The sequence below is a fragment of the Phymastichus coffea genome, unplaced genomic scaffold (assembly GCF_024137745.1).
Source record: "Phymastichus coffea isolate CEN01 unplaced genomic scaffold, Cenicafe_Pcof_1.1 PCOF00001, whole genome shotgun sequence".
Taxonomy (NCBI): Eukaryota; Metazoa; Arthropoda; class Insecta; order Hymenoptera; family Eulophidae; genus Phymastichus; species Phymastichus coffea.
In genome coordinates, this window is record NW_026706812.1 from 4,162,734 (window position 1) to 4,185,990 (window position 23,257).

At 46.2% G+C, this 23,257-nt stretch overlaps 2 protein-coding genes across 3 annotated transcripts in view; both read left to right on the forward strand.

Moving 5' to 3' along the window:
• Positions 1 to 23,257, forward strand: part of LOC131672348 (BLOC-1-related complex subunit 6) — a 148,128-nt gene that overhangs the window by 100,676 nt on the left and 24,195 nt on the right. The gene's annotated exons all lie outside the window — the stretch shown is intronic.
• Positions 3,596 to 23,257, forward strand: part of LOC131675773 (uncharacterized) — a 150,204-nt gene continuing 130,542 nt past the window's right edge. Inside the window, exon 1 of the mRNA XM_058954911.1 lies at positions 3,596 to 3,714. The gene's annotated coding sequence lies outside the window, so the exon portion shown is untranslated. The remainder of the gene's footprint in view (positions 3,715 to 23,257) is intronic.

The window sequence follows — 23,257 nt, forward strand, 5'->3', positions numbered from 1 at the left end:
TAAAGCCTTATATGATATGAGAGCATCACGTACCGTTCTTGGTTCCATCGAAGTAGAGATAGCGGTAGCCTGCAACTTAAAGGTGTCACCTTACTCTGGATCAGGAGCAAAAGCAGTCGATGGTCACCACCTGCCCATCTGCTCGTAGGTAATGTAAAGTTGCCCTTTGAATTAGGAGAAATCAGGCATGATGTGGATGCGCTCATTTTGAAGGATGCAGATTCTGATTGCACCTTAGTTAGCGACTTTATTCGAGCCTTTTCGGCAAATCTGGACGTGAGAGCTAACACGTTGAAAGTCGAAGGTAGTGAGGACATCATCACGGTCATTCTCTCGTCAATGCGGATGGAGAAGATGATGTCGTTCGCCTCGGTCGGTATCCAGGTTACCGATAGCAAACGTCGAGAATTAGAGCTGCTTATGCACTCTCCTCCCGAAATCGGCTGGTGAGTCGCTAGGCTGCATAGATTGGATTCAACATGACATTAATGTCTGTGATGCTCGCCCCGTCAAACAAAAATACTACCCAGTCTCACATAAAGTTGAGTTGGAAATGTACGAGCAAGTGCACAAGATGCTTCGTATGGAAGTAATCCGCAGATTGACTAGCTAATGGTCGATTCCAGTAGTAATGATTCGAAAATCAGATGGCTCGTGCCACTTTTGCATCGATTTTCGGAAGGTGAATGCGTTGACGCGTGTTTGCGCTTATCTATTACCATATATGGATGTTATTTTGCGCAAAATTCAGCACGCCCGCTATTTTAAAGCGCCAAATCTGTCCGGCGCCTTCCGGAAGGTTCCTCTTACGGAGAGAGTCATTCCAATTACCGCATTCACCGTACCGGAAATGAATTGGGTTCATTTGAATTCATTCGGATGCCTTTCGGACTCGCGGGAGCTTCCGCTACATTTCAGGTGCTGATTGGCAAAATAGGCACATTCGAAATGGAGCCATTCACCTTTGCGTACCTGGCCGACTTGATTCTTGTCACAGGAACCTTCGTTGACCATGTTAAATATCACAAGATCGTCCTAATGCGCATTAGCCAAGCAGGCCTGACCGTAAATCGCCTTAAATCTCGAATCTGTATGCCAGAGGTGCGCTACTTGGGCGTGTTGATTAATCATGATGGGACCCACATAAAGTGAGGCCAATTCTTGAATACCTGGCGCCAGCAAACCTCAAGCAGTTGCGTAGGTTTCTAGGCATGGCGTCGTGGTATCGAAAAATCGTTGGAGACTTTGCTTCTATAGTGGCTCCACTTACTACTCTTACTCGCAGAGATGCGAAGTATAAGTGGAGCGAAGAGCAACAGGCTGTTTTAGAGCAAATACAAGCTCTACTGATCAGTGCTCCGGTCTTAGCTAGGCCGGACTTTGACGCCCCGTTTACCATCAAGTGCGATTCGAGCGACACTGGCCTTGGTAGCATTCTGCTCCAACGCGTGGAAATTGAAGACCGAATGCTATGTTACGCGAGCCGCATTCTGACTCCTGCTGAACGTCGGCTTTCGGTGACCGAGCGAGAGTGCTTAGCCGTTATATGGTCTGTGGAAAAATTCCGACCATACATAGAAGGCTACCACTTCACCATAGTCACTGACCATCATAACCTTGTTTGGCTGAAAAATCTGCAACATTCGAACGGGAAACTAGATCCCTGGGACTGCAATTCTATGACTTTGACATCGTGCATAGGAAATTTTGCGCATATTCGAGACTGAAGAGGATCAGCATGCAGCCATAGCCATGTTGAGCGTAGACAGGCATTAAAGATCCTTGGTACCTCCGCAAGGTTCGCATGGACGACCCACGAGCTCACCCTTACTGGAAAGTCATGGGAGGTCGCCTATATATTTACCAGCCTAACTCCGTGGTCGACGATTTGCTAGGATGTGACGACGATGCAAGGAAGCTCGTCGTGCCACACGAGCAGATTGCGTAGATTTTGTCTGAATGCTGTGAAGAGCCGATCGCAGGCCATCTAGGTCGATATCAGACGCATAAGCGCGCTGTTTTGCGATACTACTGGCCTAAGATCTAAAAAAATGTCGCCCACTACGTGCGCCACTGTCAAGTCTGCCAGCAGGTCAAAGTCGAGCAGAAGGCTCCTGCCGGATTAATGGACAAGCAAATCATATCATGTCCATGGGAAATTGTATCTGAATATATAATGGGTCCGTTCCCGAAGACAACCCAGGAATTCAAGCGCCTGCTGATATTTCTGGACTTGTTCACTTGATTGATCGAGTGTATACCCATTCGTAAGGCAAGTACCAAAACTATAAAGCACGCACTAAACGAGCGGATATTTCTGCGCTTCGGGGTACCGGACGTGTTTTCACAAAAATCGGCTAGTGAACGACTTCCTCGAAGCACAGGGAGTTTTGCACGCAACTTGCGCAACTTATTCGCCCAAAAGTAACCGTACGGAGCGAGTAAGCCGGATGATCAAGACGATGATCGCCGTGTTGATCGAGGAAAGGCACACTACTTGGGACGTGCATGCAGCCGAATTTACCTTCGCCTATAACACAGCCATCCTCGAAGCTACGAAAAGTAGCCCAGCCTTCCTCAACTATGGGCGCAATCCCGAGCCACCTCATTCAGCGCGACGAGTTGAAAAACGTGCTGTTACTGGACAACTCGAGTCTGACGCGCTTGACGATTGGCGTCTTCGTATGCAAAAGCTCGAAAAATTTAAAGCTAAATCTACTGAATCTAAAGCTACTGAACGCCTTCGGGCCTCAGTTTCCACTAGACACTGGAGTGACACTCGAAGAAGTATTCGAGCTGACGGGTCGGCTAAATGTCACGGGGACCACGATTCCGCCACCACCGATGATACGGCACCAAGATCGAGCCCGAAGAAACCAGGTGTCATAGACTAACGCGAGATGCTGCAGATACAGCTTGAGGAATCGGAAGAAGAAAAGGCAAAACGTACCCCAGAAGAGCGCTACTGAGCCGCTCTCCAGGACGAGTGGGCGAAAACCCGAGCAGCCCGACGTGCCCGCATAGCAGCCGCCGTCGAGGAAGACGCGGCTTACGCCAGCGTAGAGTTCTCCGAACGCCACGGAAGACGCGCTTGAACCCTGGCCAGTGACTTTATTGCCAAGGTCCAGGGCGCGGTCGACTTCAAAAAGATTCACAAGGCGGCCACTCTTCAATGAGATAATGAGAGGGAGCAGCGCTGCGAGGCTGAAAAGAAGAGGCAGGAACTGGAGCAGGAAAAGGCTGCCAAGAAGAAGAAACTCGTGGCCATCCAGTCTCAGCTGGCTGAGCTCTGCAAAAGGCAGAAACATCTCCAGTGTGACACCTGACAGCTCGCCCTGCGGTTCCTCCGGTCCGTTCCGCAGCCTCGTCGGCCCAGCACCCCTGCGACCGATGGGCAGATCCTCGAAAGGACCTTATTAACAAAAGGTATTTCAACGTTTGCTATCTAACAGGCATTGCACGAGCTTCTAGCTGCCCAAATGCAGCCATACATTGGATGTGGGTCGACCTGCGCTTAAGCGAGGAGAAAGAGAGGACAAAGAGAGAGACGGGTTCGGTTATCGAACGCGCGGACCGCGAGGAAGGCGCTCGGTTTCTTGGCACGGCAGATTCGGCTGTAAGATTTCGACGCAAACACACGTGCCCGGCTAGCTATCCGATTCCTTTGTTCTCGATACTCAAGCTTGCAGTGACGTATTCGACGACGATATCCAGGTGAGTAGAATTTGCATAAATTGCATAAAGTAAAAGTACAAACTATAAAAGTCGCCCGCTAATCTAAAGTACGTTTTTTTGAACCCTTGTGCGTATATATTTTGCGACCGGTGATATTCTTAGATGAGTCTAAATCTATTTACTACCGGTGAAATCGGCAAATTATTTTTATAGGTTTCTTTTACAAACTTATGTCACTTATTTCACTTTTCCATGCTTTATCATCAAAATGTATTTTTATAATTATTCTGTACTGCCTCACTCGACTAGAAATTATTATGATACCGATTTTTTGTTCGACGCCCAATCATACATGAATATTTAAATATTGTCTTTCCAACAGCGCACTTAATATGAGTACGTTACCGTCGAGGTTTATATTTGCCGACAGTATGTAAATTAAATTTTTACGGTACGTAAAAAGGTGTTCATTTAAATTTTTAATAGCCGAGAATATCTTTTGTCCGTTATTGTCTTCGTTAGTATTCGTCCAAGGTGACTTGTTATCTAGTGGTCGATTATCTGCTATCTAATATCTGGTCATCATACCATTTAGCCATCAAGATTGTTTTCCCGGTTGGTTCTTATAGCAATCGTCTACGTCAAAATCGGTAGGCTTTCATTCTTTGTTTTCGCTTCCTATTGTTCATTGATTTATTTTTCCTCAAGTGTGTAATAGTGTCGGCCTGCAATGCCGATTAATTCATCACTATCACCAATTATTTGTAAAGGGGGAAGGCTAGGAAGGCGGTATGTCGCTCCAAGCAAAGCAGGGAAGAGAGATACAGGCAAAAGAATTTCACACAAACAATTCCTTAACACATGTTTATTACAAATGCACTACCCGAGTGCCGACGAGATTACAAACACTTATTACTATTAACAACACGCGCACTTATTCTAAACGAGATGACCGGCACGTTAGCGCCATGCCACCTCGTTAACCGGCTCAAACAATTACTTAAATTTACACACTGCCGAAAACTACGCCGGCTCGGAAAAGCCTGGCGTAGCAACGCGAACCGTGAGAATCGCCGAGGAAAGACAGAGATATAGAGAGAGAGGAATCGGTGACCTGACCAAATTGGTGGACGTCGCTGTTGTTGGCAGCCTTGAAGGTGTCCCACCGGCGGCTATTCTGGAAAACTCCTCGCTGCTGCGTGGCCGGCGATCTGGCAGAAAAGGCTGTCGGGTTCTGCCTCGGTGACGGCTTCTTACAGGGCAGCTGCTGCGTCGCTGGCAGAGGAAGTCCCGTCCGGCCGATCTGCTGAGGAATGCTGACTTCTTCCGGACAAAGGGCAGGCAGCGATGGTCACCAGCTAACTCTCGACTGATTGCTGTCGCGCGCGTCGCGTCACTCTCTGTCGCGAGTGCGTGAGAGCCGGCTTCTCACGCTTTCTCCCACCACTCGCCTAATCGGCGGCACGCGGCAATGCCCGTCGCGACAAGTGCCGCGCGCCAAGCCCAATACTCAAACTATTGCTTTCTCTCTCTCCCTCTCTCTCTCTCTCTCTCTCTCTCTCGTACTCTCAATACTCGAACGCGTCGTCGCGTCCACGGCTTCTCCTTCCACCGCTCTCGTGCGTAGCTGAAAAATAAAGGGCAGGCATCAGGCACGTGATAACAACGTGCGCTTGATGCCGGCCGTGCGCCCTTGCCTAGGAAGGAGAGGGAGATAAGCGAACGGTGCAGGCCATGACGGGCCTACACCGTCACATAGGAATCTGTTTGTTAAACTTGGATTGTCTACTTGATTTTTCTTTCTTCAAAATGATCCATGTATTAGAAGTTTATGAATGTTTTTAGAAGTTTGGGGTATCAAAAGACGTATATTCAAATAAAATACCTCGGCTACTTTACTTTAAAAAGTACACATTTTTTAGCTTTCAAGCTAAACTCTTATGTAAAATTCTAATCAAGAAATTTTGTTAATTCGCATTCATAGAATCTCTCAATTTTTCTATGTAGCATAGATAATTATACACGATGGTTATTTTGAATATTACTTATACATTCTCAAAACAGATGAAAGAGATGCCCAGAACCGTATTGCGTTCTGTCAATTCTTGCTGAATGAAATAGATGCTGATCCAGGCTTTATGGATCGAATTCTCTGGACTAACGAATCAACATACGTACGGAAGGGAATGTTTAATCAGCACAATGAGCATCAGTGGGCTCATGAAAATCCGCATGTGGCTCGGGAAGGTAATTGTTTTGAATAGTTGAAGACCCCATATTTTAAAAAAAATCAATCCCACGAAAATGTTCCTATGCGTGTGCGTCTTCTATTGAAAGAAAATTTATTTTTAGGATACGCTTAATAATAAACATTTTTTATGCATTTTTCAAACACTTTTTCTATACCCCCTGCACGAAGACGCGACTCTGCGCACACTTCAAAAAGCAATGGTACTCCAAGTCGCATCTTTGCGTTCGGAAAACCGAAAATGTTAAAAAGATATATCTAAAAATGTATATTATTACGAGTAGAATAAAAATAAACTTTCTTCCAATAATACACGCACACACATAGGGAAATTTTAATCGGATCAGCAGTTTATTTTGGAATACGGGGTCTCCGTACCGGGATCCGGCCGTGAATTTGTCATCGGGTGCGTTAGTTATGATTTATAAAAAAAACAGTCTACGATCTCTAGCGATTGGCAAAAAAATTTTTCTCTATCGAAATAAAATTTGTATTTATAGGTCTATAAACAATTATTAATGAAAACGTTATTTAGTTCGTTCGAATTACTTTTTCAGTTTATCCACATGGAGATGATTTAAGTGTAAAGGAAAACTTGATGTTTTATTAAAATTAGACTAACTACTACAAATACTTAATAGTAGAGACTTAGTCTACGCAAAGACCGCGCATCTCGCAGAGAGTAGAGATGTAAGCGTGACGGCAGTTCTAGTGTGAGTGACGATTCACTCGTCATACCTCAGCGAAGGCGGTTTCCGTAGACATCGGGGGAAGGTAAGTCCCACCCACGAAGTCCGTGAAAAGGTTAGTTGAGGACCAACGGGAAAACAGGGTGATGAGACGTGTTTTGTCGCTAACAACAAGGGATTAGCGAGAGCGCAAAGCAATTTTCATTTATTGCGGGCGCGCCATAAAAATCGAAATTCGGCGCGGCAGTTAAGCGGCAGCCGCGCGACAGCTGAACTAAATTATTTTATTGATGCTGAAGAAAAACTGAAAGTTTTAACCAAGTAGATCAACAGATAAAGCACGTCCGCCACACACATTTAAACAATGGGACGATAAAGTCAAAACTGATTCACAGTTCATACATTATTATGAGTATTAATCTAAAACACGAAGAAAATGTAGTTCTATGCGCGAATTCGTTGAACCGGCCGTGTCGTCAGATGTGGAAGAGTCCACGTTCAGCTGAATTTTGTTCTTTCCGACCGCATCCCACGCATCGTACTTAAACAAAGTTCCGCTTGTCGCCTCGTCCCGTTGTTCATGACCGGCCCTAGCACTAACGCGTTGAATCGAGGCTTTTCCGCCGCGCGAAATGCTCGATTTTTGGTTCTCTGGCTTTAGGGGCCCGTCCAACGCCGAGGAAATAGACTCTCCATTAACTACGAGATCTAGTTTCTCCAGCTTCTCGTCAGCTACATCGTGAACGACCTCACTACCCGGCCTACAAACGACTTGCTTACTTTCGTTTGCATCCGACTCTAATTTCTCATCTACACCAAATACTACCGGCCTGCAAACGACTTGCTTTCTTTCGTTTGCATCAGACTCTAACTTCTCACCTACATCTAAAACTACCGGTCTACAGACGACTTGCTTTCTTTCGCCTGTGTCCGATTCTATTTCTAACCTTACATTAATGATGCGATCGGAATTCCTTATTTCCGACGCAACAACCGAGTTGCTCTTCCTTTTTAGCAGCTCGTCTATCCAAACCGCCCGTTCAATTTGCTTTAAGCAGGAGTCGCTGAGCGGTCGGCGGCTCCTGCACCCGAGTTTCCCTGTCTTACTTGACTACAAGTCGGACAATTTCGGAAGACAAATCCAACGGTCCCGCAAACCTGACACTCTGGCTTGGCCTCCGTCGGTCTCAGTGGGCAATTATTTGCATAATGCCCTGGTTGTCTGCACTTGTAGCAGACAATCGGCTGCGCATTTTGCGCGGCCGGACACTGAGACCTCTGATGGCCAACCGGACCACACGCGAAACACGCGCCTACAAAAGGACGTGGTCCTCTCGCGGCACCTGTTTGAGCGCCATTAGCTTGTCCACGCTGTTGTGGAATCAAACTCGGCGTGGAGAACATCGGCACCTGGGCGGCCGGCGGCTGCGCTGCAACGTTCTGCTGAGCTGCAATATTCGGTTGCGCTGCAACGTTCGGTTGCGCAGCCTGCTGCGAAGAGCGGTTCGTCGCCTGCGGCTTCGCGCCTTGGGCATTAGCCGCGGCAACTTCGCTCTTCGGCCCTTTGCCCTTGGCCTTTGCCTTTTTCCTGCTAGCGCGCGTTTCTTTAGCCGGTTCTACTGTTAAAACTTCTTCTAATTTGCCCGCGACCTGTTCTACTGCCCCGATCGCTTTCTTTCCAGCCGGCTTCTTAGGCTCGGAATAAGCGGACTCCGGCACGAGCGTAACGTCCGCGCTCGGTGGACGCTGCCACCTTTTCCAGCCCGCCATTCGGTCTTCCAGAGCTAATCCTGCCTCTTTAAATTGGCTTAAATTTTTAAAGCTTTTTGTCTCTAGAAAGCGCTTGTACTGGGGGTGTAGTCCTTCCACAATTATAGCTACCTGTCTTTTATCGGATACCGGAGGATCGAAGCATCTTAAAATTGATTGGAAAGCAGCTACATAATCCGAAATACGTTCGCGCTCTCCTTGCGACCTCTGTCTCAGCTCTCGGTACAGCTGTTCGCGAGTAAGCCGGCGACAAAAGTTAGCCGAAAAACTCTTTCTAAATCCTAAGAAACTTGCCCACTGTTTACGGTTAAGTTCGTACCATGAACGCGCTTTGCCCCGGAAAGTAGTGCCAATAGCATTTAGCATTTCTTCGTCCGAAATACCGTAATAACGCTGGCAGTCTTCTAACCCTGATAAATAACTCATCGCGTTCATGTCATCATCGCCCGAGAAACGAAGCGACTATGCTGTCAACGCACTAACGCCATCGGCCGGCACGCCATTTATATACTTAACGCGTTTCGGGCTTTTTTCTCTAGTTTTAGTTTTAATCGGCCTGTCGCTATGCTGCGATACGCTTTCCTTGCGGTCCCCGATCTCTGACTCGGAGGAGCTCGAGAGGTCAACCGTGCTGCCATGGTTCGGCAAAATTTTTGTTTTCGCCTTGACCGGCCTGCTCTTTGACACTCTCGTGGAAGCTCTAGACTCCGAGCCCGAGCCTACTTTGTCTAAACCTGATGCGCGCGTGTATTCGCTACAGGGTGCGCGTACAGCCCTTTCCCATTCACGAACCCAGGTCTCTGTGTCAGGTTGCGGGGGCGATTTATAGATAGTTTCAAGAGAGCTGTTTGGGAATAATATCTGATTCATCGGCCTTTCTCCACGCGGAGGAACGCCTGGGTGAATCTGATAGACGGGGCCGGCGGCCGCTGGCACGTTCAGCGCCGCGCGGCCGGCCGACGGATCGGTCTGCAACGGCCGTTGAGCCTGTTGCAAGGCCTGATCCACTCCTCCTTGCACAGCTTCTCTCTCTACCCTATATAATGCCTTAGTACCGTCAGTGATACCTTGCTGCACCTCCCGCCGATAAATCCATCGTGGGACTGCTGTTATCGCGTCCCAAACCTGACTAAAAGTACCGTTGCTGCGTCTTTCTAACTCGGGCGCGGTCGCAGCGCGTACGCCTACCTCTGGTGTCATCGCACTAGCGGTAGCGGTGGCGGGTAAAATCTCCTCCTCTGGGATGGGAGTGATAACCCTTTCGCCCGGCGGCCGAATTGGTTCAGGCAGAACGGCAACGCGGTCGGGTGATCGCGTCGCCTGTCCTGGTGATCGCCATTCTGCCGCCTTTGGCGGCGCAACCTTAGCCGATTCGACCGTCCTATTCTCGCTCTCGTCGCTATTAATTACCCTATGCCCTGACTCGTCACGCGTTACATCAGGCACGCGACCCGACGCAAAATCGCCCGGCTGTAAAGGCGACCCAAGCTCTGGCATCTCCGACGCGATCGTGAAGCGCAAGTACCTTTCCCTAAGTTCGTCCATGTCGCCGTGCAACGCTAAACCACGGTAACGCATTAACTCAAGTAGGGCAACCGGCTCCGTCGAGTCGATACGGCGCTTGACTTCCTTGACGCGGGCATCGCGGAGAATTCTACGCATGGTTACGCGATCCTTACATGCAAGCGGCATGGTGCGATCGAATCGTTAACTTAAAAAAAAAAATTCAAATGAAAAAAAACTATTTTCAAATTCAACGACGCGCGCGAGTTGCCAACAGACAGCTAACACACTAAAAGAAAATTATGAACGAAAACTATACTATATGTAACCAACCAAAGAAAATAATAAATGAATAGGATAATAAAAAAAACTAAGCTCCTTCAGCGTACCAGGCCGGCAAGTTATCGCCTTGCCTAGAACCACAAAGGAATGCAGCGTTCGAACGTAAACACACTCGGACGCTCGAATTCTCGGAAGCGAACACGTGTTGGCGCGAGCGACCTTTGCGCGCCGCGACCTGATACACTAATGTTTCAAATTTCTACGTTTCTCTCAAACAAAGGCTCGTTGTTTTAACACGCTTTGCCCTTGCTAACAAAACGCGACAAAATCACTCTCACAAACCATGCTACCGAATTAACCGTAAAAAAAAGGAAAATGTAATTACTAATGCTACTTTTTAGCTACTCGCGCACACACATACGAGCACTGCTCTCACCTCTGCTTTGCCCATCCCCACAAGGGATGCCATGTAATAGTGTCGGCCTGCAATGCCGATTAATTCATCACTATCACCAATTATTTGTAAAGGGGGAAGGCTAGGGAGGCGGTATGTCGCTCCAAGCAAAGCAGGGAAGAGAGATACAGGCAAAAGAATTTCACACACACAATTCCTTAACACACGTTTATTACAAATGCACTACCCGAGTGCCGACGAGAATACAAACACTTATTACTATTAACAACACGCGCACTTATTCTAAACGAGATGACCGGTACGTTAGCGCCATGCCACCTCGTTAACCGGCTCAAACAATTACTTAAATTTACACACTGCCGAAAACTACGCCGGCTCGGAAAAGCCTGGCGTAGCAACGCGAACCGTGAGAATCGCCGAGGAAAGACAGAGATATAGAGAGAGAGGAATCGGTGACCTGACCAAATTGGTGGACGTCGCTGTTGCTGGCAGCCTTGAAGGTGTCCCACCGGCGGCTAGTCTGGAAAACTCCTCGCTGCTGCGTGGCCGGCGATCTGGCAGAAAAGGCTGTCGGGTTCTGCCTCGGTGACGGCTTCTTACAGGGCAGCTGCTGCGTCGCTGGCAGAGGAAGTCCCGTCCGGCCGATCTACTGAGGAATGCTGACTTCTTCCGGACAAAGGGCAGGCAGCGATGGTCACCAGCTAACTCTCGACTGATTGCTGCCGCGCGCGTCGCGTCACTCTCTGTCGCGAGTGCGTGAGAGCCGGCTTCTCACGCTTTCTCCCACCACTCGCCTAATCGGCGGCACGCGGCAATGCCCGTCGCGACAAGTGCCGCGCGCCAAGCCCAATACTCAAACTATTGCTTTCTCTCTCTCCCTCTCTCTCTCTCTCTCTCTCTCTCTCTCTCTCTCGCACTCTCAATACTCGAACGCGTCGTCGCGTCCACGGCTTCTCCTTCCACCGCTCTCGTGCGTAGCTAAAAAATAAAGGGCAGGCATCAGGCACGTGATAACAACGTGCGCTTGATGCCGGCCGTGCGCCCTTGCCTAGGAAGGAGAGGGAGATAAGCGAACGGTGCAGGCCATGACGGGCCTACACCGTCACAAGTGTTTTTCTTTATTTCCGACACTTTGATTCACGTCGCTTCCGCTTAATATTACACAGTCTCACCAATTTTAATATAGTTAGTTTTCTTCATCATTTGATGCATTTTACAGTTTACATTCGCTTCGGATTTAATTTTGGAAATCACTGAGCTCTACTTGTATTTCTTTCGTGGATTTCATCGTATTTGATTTTGGCAGAGTGGCTCTATGTTCTGCACATACATTAATTGACAATAAAGGTGTGTAATACATTCTGTTAAAATGCAAACGTATAAATCTATCGCTCACATTTCCGCGATAAAGACAGTATTCTTGCTAGTTATTGTCTTTAATGTAATGAATGTATATGTTCCGATCGTACATTTGTGAAAATACTTAATCGCTATTTTTGTTAATTTTTATCGGCGGCCTATCAATGTAAAGAAAACTTGTCTTAATTCACATTTCTCATGTCATCCGTCATTTTTTGTTGGCTTGCAATCGTTTGTTCAGTTACGAATTGGCTTAAAATGAGAAATTCGTTTTTGCAAGTTGCTATTTCCATAATTGTATCTCAAAGCTTAATACGATTGTTGGAGTGCACCTGGTGTTCTAAGGGTCAGCGCAAACTGAATAGAAACTGATCTAGAGCGTCTTGGTTTGTTTTCTATTTACTCGTACTTTTCTCGCTGTATAGCACTATTATATTCTTATCAATATATATATTAGTATATGTTCAACAATCTGTTATATAATACTTCCACTCTGAGACCATCGGTGACGACTCTCGCGAAAATAAGAAAGAGAGAGTAAGTCCAAAATTTGACAGAGTGATTTGATGGGAACCGAAAGATAGAGAGAGACGAGAAACGCAAGACGAAGAGAGAGGAAAGCACTCTTCCTCTCTCTCGCATTCATGATTCTATACTTATAAAGTCCACATCGAGTGCTATGATGCATGTTTGTCAATTCTGCAGAAGGTACCTTGACTCGTAAAAATACGTGTACCTTTTCACGGTTATGGAAAGCAACAAATCTGCGTAGTTAGGCATTCTTGCGTGAGAAGCTTGTAATACTGGGAACGACGGACGAAGACCTGGCTGAGACCTAGGGAAGAAAGCTTGTTACACCAATTTTGCTGCGGGATGGAGACGTCTTAAGAATAGTGTCAAGAGGTGTTACCAGTATCAAGTTGGGAGGTGCGCTGGACTAAAGGGATGAGGTGGACCACTCAGGGACGACATCTACGAGCCGAAGTTGGATCTTGCGAGCGAGTTATCGTCACCTGTCTCTTTGCGGAAGTGATTCCCGGATCCGTCGGAGAGTTTGCAGTTTTCACCGATAAGCAGGAAGGAGCGGGCAAGCAGAGTGAGGTGAAGTCATCGTCGATTCCGGTGAGCATCACGACAGAGTTCTGTACCGCTCGTTATTCCAGGACCGATGCTATGGCCGTGGACACAGCTGAGAATCAATCGTTGCTCGTGGTGACAATCTGCGAGAAGCAGTACAACATCCTTTTTGATACAGGAGTGCAGGTAACGGTTGCAGGTCAGCGTATTACGCCAGATTTCGGCTCCAGGGTTCAGAGATCACCAGGGAGGGTGCAAGGGTTCACGGGTAGTCCAATGAGCGTTGTCAGGCTGCTGCGATTTTCAATGTAGATCGACGCGGCTGTTCGTACGATCTAGGTGTATGCTTGCAATCAAGCCCTGCAGTACGACATACTCCTCGGCCAGGATTTCATCCGAGTGTTCGAGATCTGTACAGATACTGCGAACTGTGGATGGAGTGTCGGTGAACACGGCGATTGGCATGCATTTCTTGATCGGGTTACTTTTCTCACTGATTTGGACTACCGAATTGCAAGGCTGATGGCTGAAGTAATAGGATTATCGGTCCTGCAAGAGCCGAAACGAAAACGAATCGACGCCAAAATGAAAACAAATCGAATTAGTGGAGCGCACGGTACCGAAAGTATTCCTGACGGAGACAAATTTGATTGAGCACATGATTGATGTCTAGGGTGCGAGATCAGTGAAAATACCGATGCGTCGCTACTTGCCACAGATGACAGAGCTTATATGACAGGAAATCAAGGATTGGCACTCGAAAGGTTTGATACGGCTATCACAAAGCGAGTGGTGTAGAGCACCGATGTTGGTCAAAAAGGACCAACCGTTTGTGCATTGACCTGCGGCTTGTGAATACGACAACGTCCGTTGATGCATATCCGACATCAGGTGTAAATCTGGTACTCGATTGGTTGCGTGGTACACGTTACACATCGAAGATCGATCTGTAGAGTGCATACCTGCAGGTATCCCTGGTATACGGCTTTTGATGCGCCGGAGCGTGACCTGTGGGAATGCAATCGGATGATCTTCGGGTTAGTGAATGCACCTGCACATTTATGCGATTAATGAATGCGTTGTTTAGTCCTGAATTCGAGCCGCACATGTTTAAATTCTTGGATGACGTGACTGCGGTAACCGAGACGTTCGAGGAACACATGGTTTGGTTAGATAAAGCTGTGCGATATATGCTGAATGTTGGTTTGGAGATTAACGTCGCTCAAAATGAATTTGAGTGTTCCAGCGTTATGTTCTTGTATTATCTGTTGGATAGTGAAAGTCTGCGCCTAGACCTCGACCGGGTAAAACCCAGTAATGTCAAGCAACTGTATTGTTTCGTAAGCATGTGTGGGTGGTACGCTTGATTCATCGAGCAGGAATCCGAATTAAAGGTACCACTCACAAAGCTTCTGCATAAGTACGTGATTTGGAAATAGGGCCAGGAGGAATAACAAGCGTTCAAGCTTTTGAAAACTACACTAACGGAGGCCCCAGTGTTAGCTAGACCAGACTTTAGTAGACCCTACTACCTCCATTGCGATGCATCGGATGCATTACATGCGCTCGGCACATATTTAATGCAGAAGGATGATGAGGATCATGATCATCCGGTGTGCTATGCTAGCCGCATGCTGAATCAGCATAAGAAATTATATCAGAATAAGGAATTATACTATTTTGGAGTTGAAATACCTAGGGTTGTTGTTTGGAATCAAGAAATTCCGACCGTATATTAAAGGAGCTTATTTCACAGCGGTTACTGGTCATACCGTGCTGACTTGGCTTCACATCAAGAGGGAACCAACGGGGCGCATTGCGTGTTAGGTGCTTGAGTTGCAACAGTGGAACTTCGAGCTGGTATATCGGAAAGGTGTGTTGCATCACGTTCCTGATGCTTTTTCTGGGGGATTTGAGGGAATGTAGTACGATGTGCACAAATTTGCGCAGTTATATCCACAGTGCCAACGGTATAAATTAGAGCAGTATGCGTCGCAGGGTTAGATGAATAAACGCTTGGTTTATTCAGCGTCGTGTATCATCGAACTGCCATGCAGGAAAAACCGATTTGAGTATGTTATTGTATTCTAATACATGTTCAGAAAGTGGGTGGAATTAAAACCTCTGGTTTCTGCGACTTGGCAGGCAGTGGCATAGGCATTGGAGCAGCTGATTTTGCTTTGGGGAGAAGTTCCGGATTATTTAGTGTGTGACAATGGAAAGAATTACTGTGGAGCAGAATTAACCCAGATATCGAAGGAATACGGGAGTACTTCCTTTGCCTGCGGTACGAAAGTTGCTATGTATATTTTAAGCCTTGGCATACCAAGTGTTTACAAGCGCCATCTGATGTTTCCAATTAAAAGTTTGACCTTTTTGACCATAACTTTCTTCAGAACATTTTGTCATTTAAGTACAACTTGTGTTGTCTACAGCGTCTTGAAAATTTTGTCTCAGTGAAAAAAATTGGCGATGAAGCCCCATCTTTAGCTACTGTGAAACGCTGGTATAACGAATTTGATCATGGCCGTAGTTCGCTCAGAGACGAAAGTCATGAAGATCGTCTAAAATCAGTTGTTGTGCTAGAAAACATTGATGCTGTATGTGAACGGATATTGCAAGATCGTCATGCGACTTATCGTGAGATTGAGGCAACTTAGGGCATTAGTATGACGAGCATCCATAAGATATTGCATGAACATTTAGCTTTTAAAAAGATTTGTTTGCGTTGGTTCCCATAAAATTTGACAAAAGCTCAAAAAGATGCTCGTGTCAATTGGTGCAAAGTAATGTTCAAGAAATATAATCGCGGTGCATCAAAAGTTGTGTATAACATCTATATAGGTGACGAATCTTGGATCTATGCGTATGAGCCCGAAACAAAAGAGCAATCCACTCTATGGGACTTCCAAGACGGCCCAATCCGATAAAAGTGGTTCATGCGTGAAACACCTCAAAGCAAATGATCGTCTAGACATGTGGCAGTCGTGCCGTTAGAGCAATGTAGAACGATGGATTCTGAATGGTACACAACCATTTCTTTGCCAAAAATGCTTGGTGAAATACGAAAGAACAACCGGCAATGAAGGTGTCACGAGTTCTCTCCCGTTGCCGAAGAAAATGACGAATTATTTTATAGATCGGAGCCTGGAAGGCCAAGCTGCTTCGCGGGGGACGCGAAAGGCAACGTTTCGATGCGCGCAAAAGGGAATAGGCAGGAATGGTCAGCACAATAATCACTCAAAACTCGCTTAATACATATATTTATCCACACACTTCAACAGTTATAATCAGTATATCTACATCACAATAATCACGCTCTCGCACTACCGCAGCCGCGAGTTCCTGCGGAAAAATCGCATGGAACCCGGCTGGCGCGACGGTTACGAGCTATTCTCCGCTTTTCTCCATAAGCCCTTAAGCGAAATAACCGCTGAGCCTCCCTATCCTCGCGGGTTGCTGGCGACGCGATCTTACGCAAGAGAGAGAAAACTTAACCAACCTTACGGGAAAGCTGCTCGGTGTCCCGGGTTGTAGAGATGCCGATGGCTCGTTCGCTTTTCTCGTACACAAGTCCAGTGACGAACGGTTGCACCAAGTTACACACGCGTCGCAGAAACAAACTTCACTTGCTTTCGCAAAGGCCAAAATCAATCAATCGCTCAGACGGCGCGGACAAAGCGTGTCGTACACAATCGCTGTAGCAATCTACTGCCGGGCACCGAGCGTCCCCCACCAAAAACCCTTGAGTAGCGGGCAATCGGCGGCAACTCACGCGTGCCAACTCTGCCGGCTTCCAAACCATATTCCTTGTTCTCTATCTCGCTCTCTCTCTCTGCCACCGGAAAGGGAGAGACGTTGACGGAGCCAACGGCGCGAGCCATGGCTCTCGTCACAAAGGATCAATTTTCATAATGACAATGCAAGCTCTCATACATCAGTTGAAACAACCACCTATTTGACGGGCCGAAACATCAAATTAATGGATTATCGGCCGTACAGCCCTGATTTGGCACCTAATGACTCCTTTTTATTCCCGCTCATCAAAAATAAATTGCATGGCCAACGTTTTTCGGTGCCTGAAGAAGCCGTTGATGCATTCAAAAACCATATTTTGGAGGTACCTTCATCGGAGTGGAAAAAGTGTTATAAAAATTGGTTCGAGCGTTTGCAAAAGTATATTGATCATCAGAGAGAATACTTAGAAAAACATTAAAGCCATTTTCGATAATAAATTACTATCTATTCATTAATAGGCTCAAAATGTAAAGAGCAACCCTCGTACCATCAACAGGTGGACTTTTGTGAGCGTGCAATCAAAACCCTAAAAACGATTATGGTAATCTTTATAGATAATGATCATCGTGACTAGGATAAGCACCTCCATGAGCTCCGCCATGCCATGAACATCGCGACCTAGTCGAGTACTAAGGTGTCTCCTACGTTCTTGAATTTTGGTCGTGACCCACAACCCGCCAAGAGCTAGCGAAGCCATGGGGAGAGCGATGACTTAAGCTGAGTTTATCGTTTCTTCGTCAGCTCCCGTACTGGTAGTTTGCACCATGGAGGTTGGATGCTTTCACGTCGCTGGCGGCTCGCCACTCGCGTCGACCTTGCGGCCGACTGTAGGGGATGGCTGGATCTCTGCAAAGTTATGGGACATCTGGATGGTCTGCACCATCTTTGCGGAGCTTTGGCCGTTGGACTGTCAGCGCCTTTGCCGGGAGGCTGATCTAGGAGGCTCTATTTCGTCTCTTGGATGATCAGGCTTCAAAATAAGGCCGTGCTCGGTGGCAGGTATCTATCCCTTGGATGATGGTAGGACGAGGGATACGAATGGAGTCGCTCATCCCACAGTGTACTAATTTTATGTAGTTTGCTTTTATTATTTGCTATTTCATTTATTTATAGCCCGGTCGACGATGGCTTTCGCGGCGGTTAATAAAAGGTCAAGCTTCGATCTTGTTGTTAAAGGATTGCATACTTGCGGGGAAGGGTGTCGAAGAAAATCGCTTAGTAGCGATTTTCCCGTCGTCTCTGGCCTTCACTGTTTGCGCGCGCTATCGAAACCGGGCTTCTATGTAATTGCGTTTGCGCATTACTAATGCTCGGTTTGTATGATTTGAGATAGCGGTCTAGTAGCTTACGTAGGATTAGCTGCACAGCTTTCGACAGGTTATGGTGGAGAAGAGGCGTACGGGAGAGGGAAAGAGAGAATATATAAAAGAGCAAAGAATGAGAAATGAGGATTAGTATACGTAAAGATTCGGCTCGAGGTATCACCGTTGGTAGAAGAGAGGAGTTGCACACGAAAATTCGGCTCAGGAAGTCATCGTTGGTAGGAGCACAGAGAATTTTGGTGAGAATTCTGTATACTTGTTTGCTTGCTTCTTTCTTGGATTGCTGCAAGAATCTTCGTTTTGGTTTTATTGGGTGGTGATTTAGTGAGCCGGATCGTCCCTGCGTTTGCAGCACAACCATCGGCATTTGCTCCATCATCCTCGATGCCTGAGCTCATTGGAAAGAATGGTGTAGTAGCTGGGGCAATCGATATAGTGTGAGCTCTCTTCTCTCTCTTTCCGCTCCTCATGAATCAGCTCTGCGCCCATGATAGTCATGACTTCTGACAATTGGGTGTTTCGTGGTGTGCAGGATTGCGATCACTGAGTGATCTTTATGTGTCCAAGTCTGCTGAAGAGGCCGTTGCTTGTCGTGCAGTATTGTCGTTTTGTAACGGTTAAACACATCTCTGGAAATACCGGAGGAGGGGAATACCCAAAGACTTATTTGTACGGGAATCCGTATTGAGCTTCTTTATTTTTACTTATTTATTTGTAATTTTTTTTGTACTACGTATATCATTTTATTGTTACTGTTAATAAAGAGATGATTTCGGATTTTTGTAAATTATGTAATTGAATTTTAAGTTATTTCTTCCACCCATCTAAGACTCTCTCACTCGTGAACGTCGTAACTTGCATGCCCAGGTTATTCACTAGCTGAAGCATTTTGCCTTCCAAATCTTTGCGTCAATTAGTAAATAGAGTCTCGGGGAAATGTTATTATAAAAAAACCGACTTTCCCTTTACACATTCAAGTTAAAATTTCATAGGAATATTATGGCAGCACAAATTTCAAGTTTTAATCTATGTGGTCGTAATCTGTTTGGAATTGATGACTTACGAAATTCAGTTGGTAATATAATATCATAAATGCTATCCGTTATCATTTTCTATCGTATCTAAACTCAAGATTCAGAGCAAACTCTACCTATTATATTTAAAGTATCATTGTTAACGCTGTTATTCTATCATTCAAGTCTACGTTGTTGATTTTTCTTTTATTTCCGAATATTTCTTTTATTATATCATTTTCTTCTGTAATCATATAATCAGGAATTGCTAATAATTTATGATCTTTATATGAATTGAGACATTTTGCTTCTCCAACATGGAAAAACCATGGTTTGAAATCATGTTTAAATTAAATCATTTTAATATATTTAATACATTTAAAGTGCTTAATAATACATGTTATATATTTTATAGTGTTCAATAGTAATTGGAAAGTGGTATGCACTGTTCTTCCATTTTTTAATAAATTTGCGGCAATGCCAGTTCATGACACGCAAATATAATTGATATCATGGAACTGTAAATGGTCAATGAGAACAATCAAGAGATTACTTTTACCACATCCTTCTGAGCCATTAATTAATATACACTTGTTTTCCTTGTTATTTTTCAAGCAATTTAATGCGATATCAAATATTTGTTGTTGTTCTTTTTTCAAAGAAATCATTTTATTTTCTAATTCATTCGAGATATTACTATTGTCAAAGGAATTTGGTTCAGGAAAATTGTCATTTAAGTCTGGTGTCATATAAGATAAATTGAAACAATATCCATTAAATTGCAATATTTATTCAATCGGTCATAGTAACATGTTTTTCTTAACATTTCCTTCGTATTTTGGATTATATAACTGATATTAGTGTTTATCATATAATGCTTTAGGATTAGTTGGATTGTGAAATATACAAATGAATGTAAATAATTTACAAAGTGCATAAGGAAATTTTACTTTTAAAACTTCTTATAAACATCGATTCCATTCTAGTCATGTAATAAGTCATGTAATAAAATAATGTTCCCGATTTTTCATATTTCCTAAGCACGTTCATCTAAGTATAGTTTTCGACGTTTTATTTTTGTAAACCACTTACTCAATTTCTTGTAAAAAACATAATATCTTGGTATATTTGTATGTACATAATTTTGTGCCTTCAAATCTGTTTTATTTAATTCGTTTTAGTCGAAAATAGCACTTGCAATACACCGGTCTTTGCAATGTTATATCTAATTCTACTAACATAAAAAAAAAATTAAGAGGGACATATTCTAAAAGTTTGGAATAAGCCCTTTTTGATGATGAACTCGAAATCATTTCAAAACTCTTTCCTGTTAGAAATCGACCAGAAACCTTTTCAACCGATGCATTAAATGCCTAAACTTTAAGAATCTATCGTTCAAAGATCATTTTTTTTATGTAGTATTTTCAAAATGGCGTCCGAACCACAAATATTTTTAAACAATTTATGAATTTTTTATTCGAAAAATATGAGCTTATAGAAAAAGCGTCAAGAAATAAATGATTCTTCAAATCAAATAAAGAAATATCTGAATGATTTTAATGAGTTTAGAGAACATTTTTTATAGCATTTTTACATCTAAACATTTTTTAGAGCATAAAAAATAGCTCAAAATGGTTTCAAAAAATTCTAATGTATTGTTTCGCTAGTTCTAAAAACATTTGGTTCTTAAAATTAGATATAAAATTTCACAGACTGTTGTATTACGAGTGGCGTTTTCGGTCGAAACGGGTTAATTTAAAATATGCTATTAATGTAGTTTCAAAATTTTTATTCATTATAGATTCTTTATTTCCTTCATTAAAATTAATACTGTTAATTTTCGTAATGAATAGCTAAATGTTTGATTACGTGTTGTAACGGTTATGATTTATCCGAGTGATAAATCGGTATCCGTTGACAAAAAAATCACCGTCGCTCCCACGTTGCGAAATTAACCGCCACTTCGTTGAAGGAAGGCTTGCCTCCTGGCTGTGGTGCCGACTGCTTCGTCGAATACGTGCTCGGCGCACTGCTCACGCGGGGAAGTCGATGGGTTCGGGTGGCTGGGCAGAGGGGACACGTGTGTTTCTGCCCACGTCAGTGAATAAGGCGGCCAATTAATTGTGGATACCCTTTATTCGTTTAACGCTTGATTTACATTCGTTGAAGAAAGAGGCCGAGAGCTTTTCCGAGTGACGCACCGCTGCGTCGCGCAGTTACAACACGTCGGGTTTTGCCGTATGAGAGAGAGAGAAAGAGGTATGCGGGCCTACTCGCGGACGCTTGATCTAACGCAATCTTTCCGCAGATAATTACACGTCGGTGAGATTACTCACTTTTTCTCGCTGTAATCCGGTGTAAAACTCAGCCGCTAACTCTCCGGCTGTCGAGCTCACGCGTCGGCTTTCGTCGTCCAGGAGATACTTCCCTCTTTCGGTCCCCGTAACACTTGTTGACTCTTGTGTCACTTGGGTGACGGCACCCGCTCCTCTCGTCCTTGATTCGGTGCTCCTGTTGGATCTAACTTCCAATCTCGCTACCTCTTCCTATCTTTTCTTTTTCTCGTATACAAAGTCCTTCCTTCTTATCACACCTCCTTTCGGCCGGTTCACACGTGAATGTCCGCTCGCGCCTACCCCCACCCCTCACGGTCCTCTCTCTCTTCTCTCCGCTCGCGCGCGGTTTTCTGCGCAGCTGGCCCGCGCACGACACGCGCTGGCCCTCTATCAAGTTGATTTTTCCCTTAACGAGCCGGCTCGTTACAACTCCCCCCTAGGCGGAAATACTTTTCACGTGCCGAATAAAACCGGAAAGGGGAAAATCGCTTAACGGAAGCAAGGAGTGGATGGGTGGAGGGATAAATGAGGGATAAATGCTGATTCTATTCACATTTTTATTTTCATCTCACTCTCGGTAGCGTCGATGGTCCCGTATCCTTGGGCACCGGCTGGACCTAGTGACACCCGGATACCCGCACACCGAGCATCCCTCTGCCGCCGATCGGGACTAGCCGCCTCTTATCCCGCGTGGATCCCGTTCATTGGGGTTGGGTTGGCGGGCCGGGTCGTAATTCCTCCTGGACCGCTTGATCTTGAAGTCTCGGGGCAGCGCGGAACCGCACTGCCCAGAGGGCCCGATACTACCGTTGTTGTTCACAGCCACGTTTATCGACCGAGATACTGGTCGCGGAGGACGACCGGGAGAGTCTTTCTCCCCGGTATCTGGGCGCGAGCGGTAGGGGCTGTCTCGCGCCCTCTTCTGTCTCCGGCGGCTCGGCTGTAGGGAAGCGCGAGTCGGCCCCCGGATGATATGGGGGCACGCGTGACTCGCGCGCATGGCGGACGGCTCCCACGTAGGCCTGCCAGCGCGCACACTTCTCCAGCCATTCCTCCGCGAATCTCTCGGTTCCGGGGTCTCGGATGAAATCCCTGAACCGGGAGAGCACGCCGAGGGTGACCAGGCGTACGAAATTCCACGCACTGCCCACCTCGTTCAGCGCGAACGCCAGGGAGCGCTCTTTCGCCTCGGCCGGGTGTCCTTGCGGCCACTCCAGGCACGTCGTTGGCCAGTCGTCCCTGTTATAGGGACGGGCCAACAACGGGTATCGCCGTGATGGCCGGGGCGTTTCCCCCAAGGTGCGCGCGGCCATTCGGACGGCCTCTTCTGGTTGTCCTCGTGGCGCTGCCAAGGGGGGCTCGGATGGGGCGGATTCCGTGAGCCCAGCTGGTGTGGTCTCTTCCCCTCTTCCGCTGGGCCCAAGATCGACTGGGTCAGTCATGGTGGCGGCGTTGATCGTCATCGCCTCCACGGTGTTGGTGGCCACCTCGATCCTCTGGGGTGTGCTGGTCCTGTCAGTGTTGACGGCCGAATTTCGGGTTCGGGCGCCGGCGGCTCCTCCGACCTGTACGCCCACGTTCCATCTTCGGGGCGGTCCCGTGTTAGTTCCGATGTCCCGGAACTGGGGCGAGGGGCGGTCACGGTTGGTGATGGGCCGCCCAGAGCCCATGGGCAAGAAGCGCCCAAATAATTCGTCCCCCGATGTCTTCATTGAAGGGGGAGGGCCTCCGAAGGACGCGGTTGCCCTCACCGACCAATCTGCCGGCGCC